This window comes from Lissotriton vulgaris, chromosome 6, assembly GCF_964263255.1.
Source record: "Lissotriton vulgaris chromosome 6, aLisVul1.2, whole genome shotgun sequence".
Taxonomy (NCBI): Eukaryota; Metazoa; Chordata; class Amphibia; order Caudata; family Salamandridae; genus Lissotriton; species Lissotriton vulgaris.
This window is the reverse complement of record NC_141694.1, coordinates 1,597,436,083-1,597,461,672: the sequence shown is the minus strand read 5'-3', so window position 1 is coordinate 1,597,461,672 and position 25,590 is coordinate 1,597,436,083.

The following is a 25,590-nucleotide window of genomic DNA, read 5'->3' as shown; positions in this document are numbered from 1 at the left end:
TACAGTATGCCATAAAGACCCCAAGTTAAGACTCCATTTAGAGCCTGTTAAGTTAGCCTGTCTACCTTTGGCGCATATGCCACATATCACTATTTTTAGTGGAACTCATGAAAGTGTTGAATCATCCAAACAACGACTTTGATAAACCCCTAAGGTGACATAAGGCTGATATGAGTTCCATGAAATCTAAGTTTTAAGATCGGACAGTAAATGCATAAAGTAAGCATGTAATCTGAATTGACATACATTTGTCATTACGATTCATGCTGTTTATGTCTTGAACTGAGTGAAAAGTCCCCAATGTAGGGTAAGGATCAGTGTATATGTGAGAAAAACAAGGACCCCCTGGGTATCAATATAGACTCCTAGGGCAGGGTAAACACCTATGTGGGTAAAAACCTAGGACATCAGCAAGTGTGAGTGACCAATTAACATAAATCAGTAGGTGTGAAGGAAAAACGTTTCTTCACACCTACTGATTTATGTTAATTGGTCACTCACACTTGCTGATGTCCTAGGTTTTTACCCACATAGGTGTTTACCCTGCCCTAGGAGTCACATAGGGGTAAGAATCAGTGGTCAACCCTATAAAAACCCAATGATTTGAGAACCGATTTAGAGAGGTTTTCGCCCCCGGTTATCGCAAGAGGTCCCGCCAGACTGTAATACTGCTGCAGCAGCCATTCCTATACTGAAAGCTGATACTGAGCCAATACTGAGAGAAGAGGAGCGGATCCCAACTGATCTGCATTTTCCCTTTGAGGGAACACTCTCTCCTGGCCAACATGTGATAACCTGATATACTATGAGGAGGTATGCAGTACACTGTATACAAAGAAACACTAGAGGCAAGTTAACTACTCCATACTTTCAACATGTAGTGCATAGAAGTTGTTTTATGGTGTTAGTTTGCCAAGAACATTACAACCATGTTGGAAATGTTCATATTATTCTCACTGCTATTAACATGCATTAGTGTTGTTCTAATTATACTCTGTGGTTATTACTCATGTACTAAGCAAAAGGATGAGACTGTTGAAATAAACACTTTTGAGATATATAGTGTCTTTTCTTAGTGCAGTTTTTGTGTGTGATATTTTAAAGAATGAAATTGGGTTTGTATTACCACTGCGTCTCTTACTCTGTTATGAGACTGTTAGTAATCCAGAAAGTACGGACACCACACGTCAAGTATGTGAAGTGGGGTTGTGTGGGGCTACAACAAACTAGACTTTCACACTCACCAGTGGTGTGCTGAACTAAATTTGGGCACCCGTGGGTGGGAAAACCAAATCTTATAGAAGCAGTCCAAAGCCCTAGTTTACATAATAAGTATATATATAAAAAGAGTGCCCTAATAGTGAATGAAGGCCTAAAAGCTATTTGCTCTGTAGTTTCTGCTACATTGGAACATAAGACAGGCCTAGGTAGCATTACATTATTTATTTTGCATCTTCACTATAGAAAAAGCTAGAAAAGGCATTCAAAGCTATTTTCTACTTAATGTTCAAAATTTAATATAATGGGAAAATACAATTTTTTATATTTTTGGTAACAACTTTGGTGGAAAAGTAACTTTATAAAAATGTACTTTACGCTTCCTGAGCCAGAACTGGCTTAAATCTAGTTCTGCCACTCAATACATCTCCAAAGTTGGACTACACATCCTTGACTGATAGAGTATATGGCCATTGCTCAGAAGAAAGTGGCCTGCCTTTGAACAATTGGACTGACATGAGGCAGCAGATCTAAACAACTGACAAAGCAGACATGTTGTCCATGAAATTCAGCTTTTCCTGCCATTGCTTCTAGCTAAAAAATCAAAGGCTTCAGAGTTCGATGAGGACATACCCCTCTTCGAGTTATCCTCACTGGCCTCAGCCTTGGACCATGCCCAACTGAACAATTTTGACTTCTATTTCAGAATCTATGTTCAAATTTAACGTTTTTGACTGAGATGGCCCTCTTGGTGTATCCGACTTCCGCTCCATCACGTTCAACCTGCAATAATGCGTAGGTCACTGTCAAACACAATCGGCTGTTTTTCAATGTGCTTTACTTTTCTAGGCACATATGTGCCTTAACACCTTAAAAATACATACCTTTAGGTCTGGTCTACTTTTCCAATTGTAAACATCCTGGTATTTTTTTGCTTATTGATTGTTTTCTGGATTTGTCTAAATTGGGTGGGAATCATATTGTGTTGTGTTACCTACTTCAAAATTGTTGGCAATGCTTAAAACTACCATGCACTTCTCTGGGGATTGCATGCTTCTTGTGCTATAGCTACTAGGGATTGATCAGAGATTCACTCAGAAATGTATTCCAGCCTAATCAGTTTATGAATAATAAGTTGGCAGAGGTCACCTGCTTCGAAGTTGATAACCCATTATAATTCAATTTATAACAGTTCTCAAGAAACAAAATCTAACTTTGAGAGTGTGCTTCTTGAAACCAAAACCCTATCCGAACGATGACAATCTCAAATGCAGCACATCTTAGAACACCCCTCCACCAATCCTCAAATACTGGTGACTCCTTGGAAATCCAAATTCTTTTGATGTGCTTTACTGAAATTATTATCCAATCAAAACACACTCTGGTAGAAATGGGGGTCTCTAGTTGGCAGAGGTAGGTACCTTTGACCAAATAGGGACCCTTGCTTCTAGTCAGGGTAAGGGATATACACACTTTAGATAACCCCTGCTCACCCCCTTGGTAGCTTGGCACGAGCAGACAGGCTTATCCCAAAGGCAATGTGTAAAGTATGTGTACCAACACTCACAGTAACACAGTGAAAACACCACAAATGGACACCACACCAGTTTAGAAAAATAAAATATCTTTATTTAAAATAAACAAGACCAAAACTACAAAAATCCAACATACAGCTACTCGATAGAATGTCTTTAAAAAGGTGGTTGCAAAAATAAGTTTGTAGATGGTAAATGCAACACTTTACTCTCAAAGTCCCTTGGATGCGTAACGCAGAACAAACAAAAGGGTCGCAGAGAAGGCGATGTGTCGATCCTTCCTGCGCTCCGCTCATGATGCAACAAGATGTTGCCTCGATGTGTTGCGACGATCCAGTGCGATGCAATAAAATGGCGTCTTTGATGCGATGTGACAACATGGAGGTGATGTGTGCACACCCGACGGCTGTGTGGCGAAATCGGTTGTGTCCCGAGCCGCGTTAGGGCATGCAACACGCTTCTCTGCTGATGTGGCGTCGATCAGCGCAGGCATGCTTCCTCAGCGATGCTGTGGGCCCTGCAACACGCTTCTCTGGTGATGCGGCGGCAAACAGTGGTGCCAAGCTTCCTCGGCGATGTGACGGCAGCTGTGCAGCGGTGAGACGCTTCTCCCTCAGTGCGTCGATCTTCCAGCTCCCAACAGCAAGGGCCTCACACACAGTTACAGGCATCTCCTGGCAGGTCAGAAATCCCAGCAAGGAAGTTCAAGGAAGCTGAGGGTGAAGTCCTTTTGTTCCTGGGACTTCAAAAACAGGAGGCCAGCTCTTCTCATGCCCTTGGAGACTTTTCTTCAGATGGATACAGCACACAGCAAAGTCCTTCTTCAAGCAGGGGACACGGCGCACAGCAAAGTCCCTTTGTCCTCTCCTCAGTGGAAACAGCAAATTGCAGGCCCACTACAGACACACAGCAAGGGCAGTACTTCTCCCCAGTTTCTTCAGATGTCCTCTTTGGCAACAAGTTCGTCTTGATCACAAAGTAGTCTAAGTTACAGGGGTTTCAGCTCTCATATTTATACCCCAAAAGTCTTTGTTCTCTATGTGTGAGGAGTCCTGGACCCAGTCCAAACCAGTTCTGGGTGGACTCTGCCAGTGCACTTCTTCCTTTGTCATTGTGGGCCAGGGTCTTCAGACACACACCAGGAGTTGGAGCCAGCATTGTGGAAGGCAGGCACAGCCCTATTCAGGCCCAGGTGCCACTCCTACCACCACTCTAAATGCAGATAGGCCTATTCAACCTAGTGCTGACTCACCCAGACTCCTGGAGCCACCCCAGCCCCTGTCACTCTCAAACCAGTGTCAATCCACAAACAGGCAGAGGCACACAGAAAGGTTGAACAAGAAAATAATCACTTTCTAAAAGTGCTATTTTCAATCACAGAATTTAAAAACCATCCTTACTGAAAGATGTGTTTTTAAATTCTGAGTTCAGGGATACCAGACTCCAATTTTCTATCTCACTCTTATGGGTGGATATGCAGGTAAACATGTTGCACAGCATTCCCCATTCTGTCCTATGGGCAAGATAACCTTTCAACAGGGAAAAACGAAATTGGCAGTATTTTAATATCAGGACATGGTACAAACACCAATACATGTCCTACCTTTTACATACACTGCACCCTGCCCAGGAGGGTCCCTTGAGCCTACCATATGGGGTGTCCTATGTGTACAAAAAGGGAAGGGGGAGCACTTGCCAGGGCAGTTAACAACCAGCGCACAGACACTGCAGTGGCAGGCCTGAGACATCTTTTCAGGGCTACTCATGTGGGTGGCACAATCAGTGCTGCAAGCCCACTAGTAGCATTTATATGTTGGCACTGATCAGCAGGGGCAAAGTGCCCAAAGCATCTAAACCAGCAAAAACGAAATCCAGCACAGTGTCAAAAATACAGGAGGTAGAGGCAAAAAGTCAGGGGAAACCACACCAAGGATGGCAGGTCTAACACACTCCCATTAGCAGAATATTACTTTGGGCTATAACCTATTTCTTACCTATTTCCAACCTATATCTTAAAGGACTTTTACAATGAACATTTCAAAAGCATGTGTACAAGATTTGTCTCATTTCTTATATTTGCTAGAGTCAAGTGGTATACATGTTCTTATTTTCTCCATCAAATAACATATTCTGAACTCACTTTTTAAATTGGCATTGCAAAAGATTTAATACTTTCATGCAAATTTAGAATCACAGAAATTAAGCTACGCTTCTTTCCTCCCTAAGACTTCACTCCAATATTTCTGATATGTATCACATTTTACTTGACTTGCAGTCCGCATCCTTTCTTCACCCAAAACTCACATCTATATATTCTTTTACTCCTTGCATCTGATTTGTATCCCCACACAAGTTACTCTTCCTTAATACTTCCAGAATATATTTTCCAAAGCAAGATCAATGCTGGCCATATTTGAGTGTTAATATAGGCTGTTCCTGTGCATTTTTATTTGAGAAAAACCAATCATCCTTAACGAGTTCACTAACCATACTCAAACTAGTTTTCTAAACCACTCCTCAAAACACCTGAAATATGAATATTTATGGTACTTATAGATTACCACAAATGGATATATATTTGCCCTCTATAACAATTCGCTATCAGGACACACTAACTTCATGCTCAGGAACCAATGGGAGTGATGGACTCTTCCACCTCCCACTACCTCCACTAATGATCACATACACAGGGGGATGAGGGCAGGGCCAGCTATAGCGCTGGTGGCGCCCGGTGCGACAATGTTCATTGGTGCAACCCCAAATGCCTCCTTCACTACAGGTTCTCTGACTACCACCCTTTAACAGTGCTCCTCAAGTGTCCGTAACCACTCTCTCATACATGCATTTCTTTTATTTTATCGCACCACTCATGTCAGTGTAGGGCGTCGGAGGACTTTACATCGCACACTCATTACACAGAGACAATGAATCATACGTGTGTTAGTAGTGTATAGGAAATGTTACATAAGACAGAGGACTACAATGTGTAGAAGTCAAGTCATCCATACTGGTAGGCAGTATAGTTTAGGTGTATTTGGTCTGGAGAAGTAGAAACTCCGAATTTAAAACTTAACGTCATGGGGGTTGTCTGTACAAATACGAATTGATTTCTACGCAAATTAACCCTTTTTGAAACATCAGGATAATGAAAGATCGGTTAATAAAATGTAACGTTCTAACATGCATTGCAGCTTGCATGGAGCTTTTTGATGACAGTTAATAAGGTCACTATTCTATATGAGAATTGAAACTTATAAATTGAAAGTAACAAAAGGATATCTTTGACAAAAGCAGAAACCCACTGAACAATTTACATTATATGCACTTCTGTGGTCCATATGGTGCTCGTTCTTTGCAGTAGCCCTATAATGAGTCAAAATTTCCTGTAGACAAAATTCTGATCTCTCATCAGCAGACGCAATAATTACTAGAGTTATTTTTGACATGATTATTGTTACCTGGAAATTGCTGGCGGTAACGAAGCTGCAGCAGGAGCTTTTGAAGCCACAATATATTTAGCAACACAGTGACCTCCGAAGTCTGCACCCGGTGCCCTGACACCGGTCGCACCACCTTAGAGGTGGCCCTTGATGACGGCCAGTAGTAGAAAAGGAAAATGGGGCCGGGGAGAAAATAGAGTAACTTGACCCCACCACTCAGACTCACCACTTCTACTGGTCAATAATGTCTGTAGTACTCAGTGGGTATGTAAAGGCCAAGCGAAATCTTTAATAACTTGACATGATGGTTCTGCACTGAAACATAACAGTGAGCTGATATGCCTTAGCAATATCTCTGTGTAACCAACTCTCTGTACCTTTATGCGGAACTTGTAATTTCTAAACTAAACATACAAGAAATGGGTACTTTAAATGTATGTGCATTAACACTTCTCACAATGAATGAAATAACTTCCTTAGGCTTTGTCATAATGGACAATTCAGTGGACTCCAGCTATGCCACTACAGCCCCTTCCTCGCACTACCCTATTTGGGAGAGACTGGTCCAAAGTCTCCCCAGACCAATGGGCTAATTTGCTTTCGGCTGCCCCCCCCAAAGGGCGACAGACCCAGCACTGCAATACGAGAATTACATCAAATGGCTGTGTACAGCCTTGGACTCTATTGCACCTATTAAGGCCCTTAAAGAAAAAACTAAATCCAAGGACTCACCCTGGTACACTCCTCAACTTAAAGAACTAAAAAGGGCGTGCAGAAGATTTGAAAGAAATTGGAGGATTTCTCGTAGTAAGATAGATAAAACGACACATCTTGAAGCCATCAAAAAATATAAATTAGAAATCAGACGAACTAAAACTTTATACTTCGAGGAAAAAATTTTAACTGCCTCCAACTCGTCTAGAGAAATCTTTCAGATAGCAAAATTCCTGATTGATATCCCCCTGGTTTCTGCTGACCCGAGTAAAGCTCAGGCTCGCTGTGAGAGTCAAGCTGAGTACTTTTATAGCAAAATACAAAAAATTGCCTCTGCTTTTAAATCACCCAATCTATCCCAGGATATGGGAACCAGCTTACCTAACGTCACGACTCCAAAATTAGATGAGTTTCCATTGCTGGATGAGAACTCACTTGCGGCTATCATGACGAGAATAAAATCAGGATCTCCCACAGACCCTGCTCCTCCCTGTCAGATAGTAAAAATTGAGAACACTGTCAAACCTGTTATTCTCAACATATTAAACACTTCTATTTCCACAGGCTCAGTACCCACCGCGTGGAAATGTGCACAGGTTAAGGCTTTGCTGAAGAAACCCACTCTGGACCCGGAAAATATGGCCAATTATCGGCCTATTTCCCTCCTTCCGTGGATCAGCAAACTCCTAGAAAAACACGTCAACTCGTCTATCACTCAATTTTTAGAGAACCATCATCTCCTCCACGATTCCCAAGCTGGTTTTCGTCCAAAATTGGGAACTGAGGCGGCCCTCCTGGCGGTAACTGAGCTGGCCAGGAAGCAAATGGATCAAGGCGGCACTACAGCAATCATGTTGCTCGAACTTAGTGCCGCCTTCGATACCGTTAACACCAGCATTCTCCTTCACCGCCTCAACCAGATGGGAATTTCTGGGAAGGCCATGCATTGGCTCCAGTCATTCCTGGAGAATCGCTCTTTTAGGGTAGTTGAGGGTACTACCTACTCAAAAGTCTGGCCCTTGGATCAAGGTGTACCTCAGGGCTCTTCATTGAGCCCTACTCTTTTTAATATTTATATGCAGCCGTTAGCTGATATAGTGCACTCTTTCGGCCTTGATATAATAACCTACGCCGATGATACGCAATTAGTCGTATCTATGAATCAGGCAGACTCTCCCCCTTCCAATCTAAGTAACTGTCTGGTAGCGGTGGCTCAGTGGATGGCTACCTCGCATTTAAAATTAAATGGCGAGAAAACTGAGCTCATGGTGTTAGGCAATTCAACCATTCCCAGTCCTTTGTCAGACTGGCCACCGTGTATGGGCCCCACGCCTCAACCAAAGTCCCATATAAAGAGCTTAGGCATTTGGTTGGACTCCAACCTCAGCTTCATGCAGCAAGCTACTACTCTCTCTGCCACATGCTTTGGGCTAATGCGTATGCTGAGAAAGGTGCTGCCTCTTCTCCCTTTTGAAGCTCGCAGAATAATGGTTCAAGCCATTATTTTGTCCCGCCTGGATTACGGGAACTCTTTATACTTAGGCGCCCCCGCATTTACAATCAAAAAGCTACAGGTGACTCAAAACGCCGCAGCTCGCCTCCTGTTAGGCCTCAACAAACGAGAATCAGCCACCATTGCCCTGAGGAAACTGCACTGGCTTCCTGTTAAGGCCAGAGTGCTGTTTAAATCTCTCTGTTTTATGCACAAAGCCATGTGGAAGAATGCCCCCACTATGATCTGTTCCCTGGCAAAACCCTACATTCCTCACAGACCCCTAAGATCCAGCACTGCCTTCCTGGCTACTGTCAACAAAATCAGACGGACCAGATGGGGCGGACGTTCCTTCTCCTGGAATGCCGCAAAAGAATGGAACTCTCTGCCCACCTCCCTTCGCAGTGAACCTAGCCTTTTAAAATTTCGGAAGGATCTTAAAACTTACCTGTTCATTTAACTTTTTCCCTTTTAGTATGACGGTACTTAGCACTATGAGGCCTCCGGGTTGTTTGCGCTCTACAAAACCCGATTAATAATAATAATAATAATAATGCACACTTTGTGTAATGTGATTTATAGCTTCATCTTCTCTCAAGTTATAACTTCCTTTAGCATACTAGGATTCTAATACCTTTTGATTTGACATTTATACAAAGCATGAACACATCATCCTCACTTAGGAATCTTTCCTGTTCTGTCACAGGATGACCTTTAAGCGAAATGAGACTAACACACAGTCTTAGAGTTTATGAAAAATGTTCAAATACTTCTAAGTTTATTTCCACCAAACATCACAACTTTCAGAAATACTTATCTGGATTCTCAATGCCCTTCAAGAAAGAAACAGGTCTTTTGCAAAGGAAATTCTAAATCTGTGTAGCAAAGTTGTGGCTGCTGCAACACCATATTACGATTGCCTGGCTGGGACTCCATGGGTCGTGAGAGAAGTTATATCCAGATATTCAAGATGGCAACCATACCACCCAACTGCACAGGAATTCATGGCCTGCTGGGAAATGTAGGATCATATTTATGACTTTTTGTGGTACAGGGAAAGGGCAAGAATGCCCCGTATTTATCCAATACAGCACTTTTCTTCCCTTTTCATTGTGCTAGAGCTGTTTTGGCAGATTAGCTCCAACGCAGGCACCCTTGCACTGTGGTTAAAGGGTGTCTGTGTTATAGCAGGATCGATTTTATGCAGAAAGGGGCACAGTCCTGCACGAATACATTCGTAAGACGCGCTTTCCTGGAACTATGTATGCCGCAGAATGCAACACACTTAGAAAGTGGAAAAAAAATGGACAAATGAAGATATTTCTCCTTGTTTTGCCTCTCCAGGGGAGATGTCTCTTTTTGGTGCATTCCCAGGTTCACCTGTTCTTGTAAATCTGGGAATGCATCAAAATCCATGAATGTGGCTTGGAAACAACCCTGCAACACTCATGAAAACACCTCCCTGGTGCAGAGTAATGCAAAGCAGTGATTTGCGCTACGTTACATTACTCGACATTTATGGAGAAACACAGGGCCTTGCGTGGCTTTATAAATCTCATTTTATATTTGCATCGCTCTTGCACCACGTTGCGTGGTGCAGGAATGATGCAAAAGAGTGCAAAAATCTGCCCCATGGTTTGTTGTCAGAGCACTGCCACCGAGTGTGTTCTCTGCTCAGGTGAAGCCCTGGTCCATCCATCACCAACACTATGCAGGGACCACAGGCATTTCCTTCTCCGACACAAAATCAGAGCAAACAGGTGTGGAGTATTGCTCTCCTGTGCTATCCAAATTCTTAGTCGTAACCATACCCTCAGAACGGCTTACTGATAGTCTCTGGTCCTCTTCCTCTACAAAAAAGTTTTGGTGATTCTCTGGATAATCATGTCAGTTTTATGCTGATTCTCAGTTATTCTCTCGATATAACCACACCATATGCCTCCTCTTTCTACTTAAAGTAAACAAAAAGGTTATCTTCGTATAATGAAAGGAAAAATCACCAACTAACTACTATTGCTAGTGTGAAAAGGCATTTTTCGCAATCACTGCAACCTCTGATGATAGGATAAGAGAAAGTGCTAAATTTGAGCCGGTGGTTTCTGGTGCTCAACACCAGCACTCAACACCGGCACTTAATTGTCCACACTGACACTTGTGACAACCTGCCACAAGCTGGCCCTGTCTGGCCAATTCAGAGATGACCACAACAACTATGAATTTAATCCTGCCGCCCAAGTCATTCCTATAGGTTTGGGGGCCTGGAATAGTTCGAATTGTCACACTTGTATGAGTGTGATGGTTAGAAGTTGTGTTGTTACTGTCATTAGCAGCATGGCAAGGGCAATGTGTGGTGCAAGCTGCAGTGGCCTCCTGATGAGAGCCCTGGCAAATATATTTTTTACAAATTAAGTACTGATTATGGATCCGCATGTCAAAACACTACAAGGCACATGAAGAAATATTCACTCCCCTATATCTTTCTACATTTCCTCTCGCCTGTAATTTTCAAGCTTCTAGCTTGCATATGGTACATAGATGAAAAGAGAAAATTTCTGGGTGTGGTATCTTTCCAAAAGCTACATTTCTATAACACGAAAATCTAAATAGTATACATGTTCATGTTGTTCAGAACAATATTTCAGAAAAAGTTTGAAAATTTTGATCTAAGTCCTGTGGTGTGCAGCCTCTGTATTCTACCTTTGTGGTCCCTTTTAATTATGTGGAATGGGACACAAACCAGATTACTCACTTGCTCCATTGATATTGCTGGTGAGACTGCAGAGTGTCACATTTTAGGTTATGAAAATGAATGTTTGTTACAGGATAGAGCAAGCAACAAATGAAGCTTAGGTGACCATTTCAAATGTAGGGCCTGATTGCGAGTTTCGGCAGTCCTGAAGTGGGAGGTATGCCACCGCCCTCTCCAGGACCACCAAAACTCACCGCTGCCCACCAGATTACAAGTAATTTTGTGGTCTGGCAGATGGGTGGCATGGCGGTGCTGTTTGTAAGCCTTACACAGCACCGCCGCAGACTGCCTGTGCCTGCAGAGTAAGGAGGGCACCATATTGTGCATTGCGCCCAGTGCAGGAACTGGGGGTGCAAATCTACTGGGGGACACAACATGTGCCCCCTGCATGCACCTCAAGGCACTAACAAACATATTGCACCCCTCAGACCGCCGCGGGACCGCCAGGGAAGGAATGCGGTTCCCTGGCAGTTACAGCGGTGCAATGGTGGTCCAACAGCCAAAGTCCTAATAGGGCGGTCCGACCGCTGGTGTAGCGGTGGCTGGAGTGACACTGCCGCGCCCATATGACCGCCAGACTCATAATCTGGGCCTTAGTTGTCACCTCGAGGGTCGTCAGAGTGGAGGGAAATCAAAAATCGGAATTGGTCCATGTAGTGACCCAGAGTCAGTCAGCGGTCTAGTGTTTGTATGCCAGCACACTGAACACCCACCCACCACTGATGTCACCGGTCAGGTGACACAGCTTTAATAAAAGGGGCCGAGCCCATGTGTTCTGGGCCAGTTGCACCATGTAGCTCACTGTGTCTGCGTCAGTGATTGCGAGCATGAGGGCCCAGGGCCCCCAATATTGCAGTCCAGTTAACCGTTTCAGCCCTAAAATTACTCCCACCTAATTGTTGGATTCAAGTAGAGTTTTGAATTGTTTCCCGCACTATGTCCAGAGGGAGCTGCAGCAGGGGGCGTCATTCAATGATGTACTTGTTTCTGGTGGATATATCGAGAATAGAAGAAGAAGAGGAAACAATGAGGAAACAATTAAGCGGAAGAGGATGGTTGGAGAATGATTACCTACCAGTAATCTTCATTATACTGAGGCCTACTCATATTCGTCATAGTCCTTGCACTTTGTCCCTCCTAGCACTGAGCAGCATGTGCCTCCCACTGATGTTTGTACAGCTCAAGTAAACTAAGCAAGAAGTTCAAAGTGAGTTGTAGAGCATTACTATACTCAAGCAATAGAAACGACTAAATATTACGAAAAATGAAAGATAAGCACGGTTGCTTGTTTTCCTCATACTTATCCTGTTACAGCAGGGGCTATTACAAGAAATTACCAGTAAGCAATTAATGCATTATTGTCACACACTGGCGATGGTGGGAGGAGGCAGACTAGAGTGTATTGTCTTTACCATTCTCAGCCTTTCATTGGGGACACTGACTACTAAGCTCATATTTGCTTAGATAAAGGTTACATTCCAGTGTATCTTGCGCAAGCAGAATGGGTGGCACATTCAATGCAGTGATGGGTAGACAGGCTTTCCGGCTTATTAGATAGTATATTATGTCAGTGTTTTCAATATTTAAGTAACGGAAATGAATTAAATGAAAAGTGAAGTTGAGTTAGAGGTGTGCCAATCCTGCCACCTAGAGGAAATTTACATAACTTCATATTTTTTCCCAAACACTACAAATGATTATTAAGAAAAAGACAATAAGGTAATTGTGTGAAAGATATTTTATGTCTGATTTGGGAAATAATAAGTGAATGTAAGAATGTATTTGTGCATACGAGGTTTGTTCCAGAAGTAAACGTGAAGCCGACAACGGATAAATAACACTTGTGAGGAATCGATTTTTTTCGTGACATTTCTCACGAGGCCCTCCCTACCTAATGCCATATGGTGTTAAAATATCTCAATTGCTTATTGTGCTTCCAGCATGCCTGTCAGAGTTCCCGTGACATCAGCTGTTATTTTTCTAAAAATCGAATCAATAAGCGATGTTCAGTTAGCAAAGTAACGTTGATACATCTTTCGAATCCGAAACATACCCGGGTGGTGCACTGAAATAATTTTCTTTACACACTTTAATTTGTTTTCAACTTACTCTTGTTACATTTGCATGTGAAGTTACGAGTTCTTTCCTGCAAGTGTTTTTAAAGCAGAAACACATAGGTCTGTAACATGCAGTAGTGGTCGGCAGTAGGTGTTTCTATAGGGCGGTGACGTGGCCAGGAGGAGGGGCAGGGTGGGGGGAAATAATGTATGGATTACGGAGTTTTACAGGTAACTAAACATTTAAATACATAAAACGAATTTCGTTGCGCACACTGCATCACATTTGGTGATGCAGTGTGCGCAACGAAATTCGTTTTATGTATTTAAATGTTTACTTACCTGTAAAACTCCGTAATCCATACATTATTTCCCCCCACCCTGCCCCTCCTCCTGCCCACGTCACCGCCCTATAGAAACACCTACTGCCGACCGCTACTGGTAACATGGAAACTGAGCACTGAAAGTACTAATTTAAGACATAATTAACGCCCGTGCTTTAAGTGCTATGTCTTACAGGGGAGTGGCCAGGGAAGCGTAACTTGAAATCCAGGTGACTATATAAGTAAGAGCTTGGCTTAACACTGGTAAACTAGAATCATGCACTTCACAACGAGTGCCACCTGAACAGTATGTGGCTGCCTTTCTGAGTTTTCTCTTACTATATCCAGAGATATCACTTATGTATGAGCAAATGCATAAAACAAGGCATACTTATTGTCTTTGCCAATGCTTGTTAGCTAGATCAGATAAATCCAACAATTGTATTATGAATAATTAGAAATGAAAATCTTTCAATTCTGAAAATATGATATTGTGAACTAAACATTACTAACATCTGTGGAAGGGGTAGTGGTCTTTTGAGTGTCTCCATCATCTCATTCTCCCTTCAAATTCCTCTGCTGTCTCTCACTTTGTTAGACACAACCTCTTTTCCTCACTACATCTTTTCTACAATCTTACATCTTCTTACCCTACATGCCATCTCCCTTCTCTTCACTACTTTATTTTCCCTCTGTGCTTTAGCATGTACTTCCTACCTCACTACCCCTTCAACATGCCTCCTCTCTCAGACACAAACACACACACACTCGCTCTCACCTCACCTATAAACACAGCATTTGTTTTCCTTTGGTGGTGTCACTACTTTAACAGCTGTTTATACTGCCTTCACCACTTTCACACAAAAGTATGTGAAGGGGAGAGGAGTTGGTCTAACGGCTAGGGTGGTCGACCTCGAATTTGGGGAACTGGGTTCGAGATTCGACAATGACGTAGAACATCCTGTGATTCTGGGCACATTACTTAATCACCCCGTGCCCAACAAAAATGAATGTGGTCTCATGTAATGCAACTGGTGCTATGTAAAGCGCTCTGGTACCTGATTCGTGTCAAGTTCACGCTATATAAAACTCTGTAAAATAAAAAATTGAAAAGTAATATTACAACTGCTACATATGTGACACTCGCTCTACAGAGCGGATAGGGATTGGATGCATTTGTCTGAGCCCCTTTATGATCCACTGCCTTCAGCCTCAACTCTAAAGCTCTCAATCATTCCCGGTCATAAACACCCACCCACAACCTGAACTCACCCAGACACCGTGCGAAGATTCAGTTCATAGTATGCATCATACAAGAGTCCTATGTCGCATATATAAAATGGCAGAAACATAATTTCTATAGAAAGCAAATTCTCTTTGGGAATGCAAAATTAAGTAAAACATGAAATGTACAGAGAGACTGCATCGCTGACATGGACTACCGTAAGTGTTTTTTATAGTCATTGTTGAGAAATTGATCTGAGTTTTTGCCCGTAAAGTTGAATACATGAATACATGGTCTAGCTGGGTCCTGTGTCAAAGTCAATTTGTAATTACTGCCTGGTCTGAAACCTGCCACGACCCACCCCACTTAACACTCATTTGTATACTATGGTTTTAGACTGATTGGTGTCATATAATATGGTAGACCTGTAGCTTCAGTATGTTACCAGCTTTATCAATGGTAAGTGATTATATTTCTTGGAGCTCTATTTAATGTTCTTTTCTTTTGTAGCTCTTCATGTTTTGTTTTTAAGGTTAAAGAGGTGTTTCCCTTCTGCGATTTGCCTACTGCTTTTTAACAACAGCATTGTGCTTCCATTGCCAGAAGATGCTACTAGTTAGTGACCATGTGGAGCACCCTAGATGCGTATTTAGGGTTAGGATATAAGTTACAACCACTCTTCCTGTCCTTCCCCACCTCTTGCATTAAGGGAGCAAAGGCAATTAGAATTTGCTTCAAAAAAGAGGCCAAGGCCTTTCTCATGGATAAATTCCTTGGCTAATCTCGTTCCCTCAGCCACCTGAGAGACTAGTGCCTTATCCTGCATCCTTGTACATTACTTTTTTTTTCATCTATACTACTATTATAAAGAGAGAACTGTGAACCTTTGAAGCGGGTAAACTCCAGAAGTACAATACCAATCATAACACCCAATACAGCATTGTAAAAGGGAGTTCCAGGAGATGGTACGATGAGAACCTCAAAACGATGAGGAAAGCCTGTAAAAAAACGGAACGGCAATGGAGGAAGGAATACAAGCAAGAGGACAAAAACGCATACTTGGCCACTCTCAGAACATACCACAAGGCAATCCGGGTAGCCCGCGCTGCCTTTTACGCTACTGAGATAAAAGCTAGCCCAAACCCCACAAAAACTATCTTCCAAATCGTGCAAAAATTGCATAACGGAGACAAGCCGGCTTCTCACATCACCTCCACGCAGCAATGTGAAGACCTAGCCACCTTCTTCACGGAAAAAGTGAAGAAAATTTACAATGCCTTCACCCAGGATAGTCCAGAGGACATCATCCCTCCCAACGCCACCTTCGGAGACTCCAAGCTCACATGCCTACCCGCTATCTCCGGTGAAGAACTTACCAAACTTTGTAGGAAGGTGAAATCTGGTGCACCCACAGATCCGATGAGGCCAATTCACTTTCTGGGAGCCTTGGAATTCTTCCTCCCATCTTTGACCTCACTCCTTAATATCTCATTTGCCACAGCCACGGTACCCACCTGCTGGAAACAGGCCTGGGTAACACCGATTATAAAAAAAACCCTCCCTAGACCCCTCTAAACCGGAGAACTACGGGCCCGTTTCACTGCTCCCATGGGTCGCGAAACTAGCGGAAGCTCACGCGAACAAAATTCTCAGTGATCACATGGCGAAAAACAACATCCTGGACCCCTCTCAGCACGGGTTCAGGCCGGGCCATAGCACGGAATCCGCGCTCCTCACCTCCACGGAAAGCCTACGGGAAATTATGGACACCGGCAAAAGTGCCGCGCTGATACTGCTCGATCTCAGCGCGGCCTTTGATACGGTCTCCCATACCATCCTACTAAAACGCCTTGAAAACATAGGGATCGTAGATTCGGCGCTTCAATGGTTCCGATCATTTCTAACCAACAGATCATTCAGGGTATCTGCCCCTCCGTTCATCTCCCAACCCCAAGATATAGGACAAGGAGTTCCACAGGGCTCTGCCCTCAGTCCCTCCTTGTTTAACCTATATATGCAACCCTTGGCGGAGGTTGCCAAGAAATGGGGCCTCACTATGGTGTCGTACGCCGACGACACTCAGTTGGTCATCAGCCTCAATGAGGCCCCCTCTCCCGATGCCACTAGATTCAGGGATGGACTGACTGCCGTCGCTAAATGGATGACAGCAAACTGCCTCCAACTCAACTGTGGCAAAACCGAGGTACTGATAATGGGGAAAAATAGTAACAACTGGAATGACCTCTGGTGGCCCCAATCACTGGGCCCAGCACCCCCCCCAAAGACTTAAGCTAAAAATCTAGGAGTGTGGCTGGACTCTACTCTTAGCTTCCAGTCACACACCAAAAAAGTTGCCGCAACTTGCATTGGCTTACTGAGAAGTCTCAACCCCATCTTAGGCTACTTTGACTCCAAAACACGACAACTTATCGTACAATCTACCATCCTGTCCAGGTTGGACTACGCGAGTGTCCTGCTGTTAGGAGCAAACAAAACTGAAATAAAGAGATTCCAACGGATCCAGAATTCGGCTGCAAGGGCTATAGTAGGTCTTCCAAGAAGGTGCTCGGCGAGAGCGACCATTCACAGACTACATTGGCTACCCATGGAAGCCCGCATCCAGTTCAAGGCCCTTATATTTGCCTTTAAAATCCTGAAGAACGAAGGTCCAGAGCTCCTCCGTTCGTTGTTGACCCCCTATAATCCCAAACGGAATCTCCGGTCCATGGGACAACACCTAGCCATTGTACCCCACACAAAGTTATGCCGCATCGGAGGGCGTTCCTTCAAACTACTGGGGGCCAAGTTATGGAATTCCCTTCCTCTCCACATCCGATGCATCGACAATATTCTAGCTTTCCGCAGAGCGACCAAAACCCATCTCTTTCCCTCCCTGTAGGTCCCGTCTTTCGTTTCAGTTGGTTGTGTTATGGTTCTAGCGCCGGGACGCCCCGTTGCTGGGGCAGCTGTTTGCGCTTTACAAAACAGATAACATAACATAACATAACATGGACATAGGCTATACATCTGGCCACCATATACATTACAAAGGTAACATAACATAGGGAGGTAAAGTAGTTCCCGAAAGTTGTCCTTTCTGTGAGTGGGCGTGTCGTGGGCGTCATTGGGGGCATGGCGTGTGCCGTCTCAAGTTCACCACCTTCACTACAGTGGGCGTGTCGTGGGCATCGTGGCATTATTGGGGGCGTGTGCCGTCTCATTGAGCTCAACCTTCACTACAGTGGGCGTGTCGTAGGCTTGGGGCGTTATGGTGGACCATTGCCACGGGATACAATCAATCAATATGGCCGTCAATCATATAGCCGTATGACAATAGCGTTAGCCGCCTGCATCACGCCCCCTGAGAATAGCGTTCAAAGCACCCTGACAACATCACACGCCGCCTGCATCCTGCATCCCGCACCCAAAGAATAGCGTTCGACAAACCCTGACAACGTCCCACGCTGCCTGCATCACGACCACTGAGATTAGCCTTCGCCGCGATTGCTGCAACGGAAACACAGGTTCGGGATTCAATCACACGCTGTCAGACGATGTCTTCCTCGGAATCTGATGCGATGATATAAGGACCCACCTCTCAATACCTCCAATTCTGATTGTAATTATTACACAGAATATTGAAGTGATCAAGCGGGGGAGTTGGGAAGGGAACAGCTGGGAGGGAGATCTGAAAAGGAAAAAGTTAGACACACTCTAATACCTATTTACTTATATTTCAGTAAGTTCTCCTTAATGCAAGCAGCAATCTAAGCATGGAGTTTTCATGTAAAACTAGATTCACTTCACAAAATTCTGTGGAATAATATCGCAATTAAACCTCTTGCAATTTGACCTTTTATACTAATTATTCTCCAAATGCTTGATATTTCTTTGCACATAAAACATCTGTACTTTTTCTGATAAAACTCTCTCAGAAAAAATAGCACGATTTACATTATCTTCTGTAAATTGTTCACTGTTAGATAGTATCAAAACCTTTAAACTTGTTCACATAGCACGAAACTGTGTATTGCAAAACACTCTAATTTTGTCTTGTTATAGCTTCATAATCAAGTTACATGTAGAAAACATAAGCAAGAGATTTATCTTGTTTCTGTGTTAAAACAATAACTTTCTATTCGAAATATTATGTTGGGTTTACTTCATACCAAAAACATTGAAGATTTCTAATTCCTTAAATAACATGATATAAAAAAACTGAAACAGCGTTTAAATCTTTCTTGCTCTTTAGATTCTGTAAATACAAAAAATAAAAAACTTTTTGTGCATTAAATCGCCTTCATACCTAAAGAGTACGACCTACTCTTAATTATAGGTTCATCTGCAAACTCTGGACCCCAAAGGAAGAAATTCCTCGAAGAAATCCGGTCCAAAACCACCTTCTCAAAGACTGCCGGAGAAGTTACCAACTCAAGAAGCTCCTCCGGAAAGGTCTGCTCCAGCGCGGCACACACGAATCTGCATCAAAGGGTTAAACAGCATACCAAAACACAGAGCCTGCCAGGAATCAACCTCCTTCTCAGAAATCTCCAGAATAGTGAGCACAGATCCTTGGGTGTGGTCACGTACATCAATGTAACCACACCTGCGTAATTTCCCCTGCTTGCGGCGTTGAAATGCGACAGCATGGCAAATTGCACGCATCTCGCGGTACACGGTTGCCAAAGTGCACGCATCTCGCGTACCCTGCCAAACCTCACTCATCTCGCGTACCCTGCCAAACCTCACTCATCTCGCGGACCATAGGGAATCAATGGAATTTTTAGGGCCAAATACATTTCCAAAGTTTAGCCTGCCCTAGCCCTATAACAAAGCAACCACCAATGTCCAGCAGGGGAACTTTCCACATAAACGTTTGAGACATGGCCGAAGGCCAAATGGGGCGGGCCCTAGACCGCCAGCGCCCCTGGGCCTGACAGTATTCCCCCCTCCCTGGAGCGGTCTAGGGCCCGGCTTCGAGGGATGGAGGAGGTGGAAACTTTGCACCAAGCGAGAGGCATGAATGTTCTCTGCCGGTTCCCAAGAATCGTTCTCAGCTCCGTAACCTTTCCAGGAGACAAGATACCACAATCTGCTTCTCCTTAGTTTAGAATCCAGTATGTCCTTTACCTCGTATTCCCAGTTACCCTGAACCAAAACTGGCGCTGGCCTAGTTGCAACATTTTGTATAGCTGGTTTCAAAAGGGATGTATGGAACACTGGATGGATTCTCAAAGTTTTTGGAAGTAACAATTTGTACGTTACTGGATTGACTTGACGAAGTACTGAATATGGTCCAATAAACTTAGGATGAAACATACTTTTTCTTGTGAAGGTTAAGTTCTTGGTAGACAACCAAACTTTATCCCCAGCAACATATCTTGGACCAGGTCTATGATGTTTATCATACTGCTGTTTGTACTTTTCCTTACTTTGTAGTAAACGTTTGTGAGTTTGTTGGTGAACAGTTTGCATATGTTGTATAACATCCTGTACTGCAGGTGTATCACTTACATGTTTGGGCAATACTAAAGGAATTGTGTTTGGTAAATAGCCATAGAGAGCCTCAAATGGAGATGACCCAGTTGAAGAATGCGGTGATGTGTTATAAGCCATTTCTGCAATCCAAAGCAAATCATACCAAGATCTCTTGGAGTCTTCTACGTAACATCTTAAGTATTGCTTTAATGTCTGATTTAATCGTTCAGTTTGACCATCAGTTTGGGGACGGTAACTAGTAGACATATTAGATGTGATTTGTAGACTTTGACACCATTGCTGCCAGAATTTAGATGAAAACTGAGATCCTCGATCAGACAGTAACACTGAAGGCAAACCATGTAATCGCACAATGTTTGTTAGTAGTATTTGCGCTAATTGTCCTGCTGTTGACAATTTTTTACAAGCAATGAAATGGGCATATTTTGTTAAACTGTCCACTACTACCAAAATTACTGAATGAAGATTCACTAGTGGTAAATTCGTGATGAAATCTAAAGAAACATGTTCCCATGGTTTGATTGGTGTTGGTAAGACTAGTAACAAACCTTTCAGTTTGCTATGATCAGTTTTAAATCTAGCGCATGTTTCACAGTTTTGAGCCATCAAAGAAACATCTCTTTTGAGAGTTGGCCACCAAAACAAGTTTTGAATCTTTTCTACAGTCTTTTTTGGACCTGGATGTCCTGCCATACGATGGGAATGTAGCCAATTAAATACCGTCTCATGTAATTCCTTGGTTGAAAGGTAGACTTGTTTTCCATGAAATGGTATTCCTTCTTTGATTGTTTGGTTTTTCTTCTTGTTATTCCATTTCTCCCATTGTGATGGAGGAAAATTCTCATGTATACTGTCTAAGAACTGATCAGCATTCAACAAACAGATCACTTTGTCAGGTTCTATTATTGCTTGTGGAGTTCCTTCACACTTATGTAATGTTGATTCTTTCCTGGATAAAACATCCGCCTTTTTGTTGTCTTGTCCAGGTCGATAGGTTACTATGAAATCATATTCTGCAAAGAACATCATACATCTCATTTGTTGTGGAGTTAACATTCTGGCTGAACTCATGAATTGTAAGTTTCTGTGATCTGTATACACTGATACTGTGAATTTTGCTCCCATAATATAATGTCTCCATTCCTTGAATGCTTCAAGTATTGCAAGCAACTCTTTCTCTGCAATTATGTAATTCTGTTCAGCTGCATTCAATTTACGAGACATATAAGCGACAGGATGCATTTGACCAGTTTTGTGATGTCTCTGAGATAAAATGGCTGCAATTGCAACATCTGAGGCATCCGCTTCGATTATAAAAGGTTCATTCACATCAGGATGCATCAAAATTGGGGCTTCAGTAAAAGCTTTTTTCAAACTTTGGAATGCTTCATTTGCTTCTGTAGTCCATTCGAACTTCACCTTTTTTCGTAACAGACAAGTTATGGGAGCTACGACTGCTGAAAAGTGATCGATAAATCGTCGATAGAAGTTTGTGAAGCCCAAAAAACATTGCACATCTCGAACAGATTTTGGGATTGGTCATTCTGCTACTGCTTTATTTTTCTATCAGTCATTTTCATGCCCGTTGGTGTGAGCAGTACTCCAAGAAATTCGACCTCAAAGACATGAAAATCGCATTTGGATAACTTGCAATACAGATTGTGTGATTGTAATGCCTTTAAAACTTGTTTGACATGACCTTCGTGCTTTTCTTCTGAATCGGAATAAATTAAGATATCATCTATATAGACAATAACAAATAAATCTAGAAATTCCCGTAGAACATCATTGAGGAAAAACTGGAAGGCTGCTGGCGCATTACAAAGACCAAACGGCATTACCAAATAATGCTGTTTTTACTTGATCTAAAAAAACTGGGATTAATGGTAAGGGATATTTGTTTTTGATGGTGATTTTGTTCAAAGCCCTATAGTCAATGCACATTCTTAATTCACCATTTGCTTTTGGAATAAAAAACAAAGGGGAGGCGGCTGGTGACTTTGAAGGATGAATGAACCCATTTTCAAGATATTGATCCAAGTATTCTCTCAAGTGTTGATTTTCTGTTTCAGAGAGTGCATAAATCCTACAGTTCGGTACACATGAACCCGGCATGAGATCGATTTGGCAATCATAGCCGCGATGAGGAGGAAGGACTGCTGCTTTCTCTTCACTGAATACCTCCTGAAACATTTTGTAACATTTGGGTAGAATTGTCTCTTTTTCTTCTGCAGTAGCAATTTGACTGATTGTTTTTGTGAGAGTTCCCATACAAGATGATTGACAAAAATCAGATTGGAATACAAGTTCTCTCTTTTGCCAGTCAATAACTGGATTTTGTAGACAGAGCCATGGCATTCCTAAAATAAAGCCGTATTGAGGTGCTTGGATTACATCGAATTGAACCTCCTCTCTATGATATCTCTTTTTTGAGTCTTCACAACACATTATTACCTTTGAGGTTTGCATAGTGACTGGACCTCCGGACAAAACTTTTCCATCTACGGCTTGGACTATTTCAGGAGTGTCTTTTTTCTCACAGATGATACTCAATCGCTGGGCGGTTTTTAAATCGACAAAGTTTCCTGTGGCCCCAGAGTCAATTAAAACTTCCATTTGCCAGATTTTGTGAATCAGTTGTATTTGAACTGCTAATCGAAAATGTGCTTTGTAATTACTTACACAAGAGTTTATTGAAGGGTAAGCAATGGTTCCCAAGATATCCCCTTCTACCAATCCTGGGCATGTTAGTTTCCCGACTCAAAGTCTTTTGTTTCCAAAACTGACACTTTACCTGTGGTTGGAGTTTTATTCTTAGGTTTCAACATACAATCTTTCACAAAGTGTCCTTTGCGTCCACAATAGAGACACTGTCCATTTTTGCGTCTATTCTCTTTCTCGTCTTTTGACAATGGTTGTCTAAGGGTTCCAATTTCCATTGGTTCAGAGCTAGATTCAGAATGTGTGAACTGAGTTCTGGGTTTAGTTTCACTTTTCCAATTAGGTTTCTCTCCTCTTTTTTTATCACCCCTTCGTTCTGATAGTCTGTGATCCAATCTCAAAGTTAGATTAATTAAATCTGAACAAGTTGTTGGTTGTGGGTCAATTTGAGCTAACACATCTTTCAGATCGTCCTTCAACCCTTGATAGAAAAGTGCTGCTCTTTTTTCTTCAGGCCAAGAGGTTTCTGCGACCAATCTATTAAAATGTGACAAGTAGGCAATGAGATCTCGATTTCCTTGTCTTAATTGTAACAGTTCTCGATCTGCAGACAAAGTTACTGTTCGTCTGTCGAATACTTTCTCAAATTCTTCTACAAAGCGCCGCCAGTTATACAATAGAGCGCTATCTTGACGTACTAGCGGAACTGCCCAATTTGCAGCATCTCCAGACAGATAAGAAATTAGAAAAGCTATTCTGGATTGAGGGGTGGGAAATGCTGCAGGTCTACAAGAGAAATGCAATTCTATTTGTGTTAAAAATATTTGAACCTTAGAAGGGTCTCCTGAAAAACGTTCTGGCGCAGCCAGAGGAATTTGTGGTGGAACAGTTACTGATATATTTGTGAAAGCTCTAGTGTCTTGCGCCTCCTCAGGAAGGGGAGTGTTCAAAATCTGAATATTATCTACTTTATCAGACAACAATGCTGTAGCAGCCATAGTTTCATTTAAATCTGCCTGCATTTTAACTATTGCCGCAAGTAAGTCATCCATGGTGGCCATTATGTCAACACAGTCAGCTCGGGAGGAAAATAATTTGTGGGCTCACTATTCTGTCAGACGATGTCTTCCTCGGAATCTGATGCGATGATATAAGGGCCCACCTCTCGATACCTCCAATTCTGATTGTAATTATTACACAGAATATTGAAGTGATCAAGCGGGGGAAAAGGGGAGTTGGGAAGGGAACAGCTGGGAGGGAGATCTGAAAAGGAAAAAGTTAGACACACTCTAATACCTATTTACTTATATTTCAGTAAGTTTTCCTTAATGCAAGCAGCAATCTAAGCATGGAGTTTTCATGTAAAACTAGATTCACTTCACAAAATTCTGTGGAATAATATCGCAATTAAACCTCTTGCAATTTGACCTTTTATACTAATTATTCTCCAAATGCTTGATATTTCTTTGCACATAAAACATCTGTACTTTTCTGATAAAACTCTCTCAGAAAAAATAGCACGATTTACATTATCTTCTGTAAATTGTTCACTGTTAGATAGTATCAAAACCTTTAAACTTGTTCACATAGCACGAAACTGTGTATTGCAAAACACTCTAATTTTGTCTTGTTATAGCTTCATAATCAAGTTACATGTAGAAAACATAAGCAAGAGATTTATCTTGTTTCTGTGTTAAAACAATAACTTTCTATTCAAAATATTATGTACCAAAAACATTGAAGATTTCTAATTCCTTAAATAACATGATGTAAAAAACTGAAACAGCGTTTAAATCTTTCTTGCTCTTTAGATTCTGTAAATACAAAAAATAAAAACCTTTTTGTGCATTAAATCGCCTTCATACCTAAAGAGCACGACCTACTCTTAATTATAGGTTCATCTGCAAACTCTGGACCCCAAAGGAAGAAATTCCTCGAAGAAATCCAGTCCAAAACCACCTTCTCAAAGACTGCCGGAGAAGTTACCAACTCAAGAAGCTCCTCCGGAAAGGTCTGCTCCAGCGCGGCACACACAAATCTGCATCAAAGGGTTAAACAGCATACCAAAACACAGAGCTTGCCAGGAATCAACCTCCTTCTCAGAAATCTCCAGAATAGTGAGCACAGATCCTTGGGTGTGGTCACGTACATCAACATAACCACACCCGCGTAATTTCCCCTGCTTGCGGCGTTGAAATGCGACAGCATGCCAAATTGCACGCATCTCGCGGTACGCGGTTGCCAAAGTGCAAGCATCTCGCGTACCCTGCCAAACCTCACTCATCTCGCGTACCCTGCCAAACCTCACTCATCTCGCGTACACTGCCAAACCTCACTCATCTCGCGAACCATAGGGAATCAATGGAATTTTTAGGGCCAAATACATTTCCAAAGTTTAGCCTGCCCTAGCCCTATAACAAAGCAACCACCAATGTCCAGCAGGGGAAGACCCATGAGTCTTTCCACATAAACGTTTGGGACATGGCCGAAGGCCAAATGGGGCGGGCCCTAGACCGCAAGCGCCCCTGGGCCTGACACACGCTGCCTGCATCACTCCCACTGACATTAGCCTTCACCGAGATCGCTGCAACGGAAACACAGGTTCGGGATTCAGCATTAACTTAAAACTCGAAAAGTAAGTTACGTAAGCATTTAACACATTCTCTTTTTTTGCCCG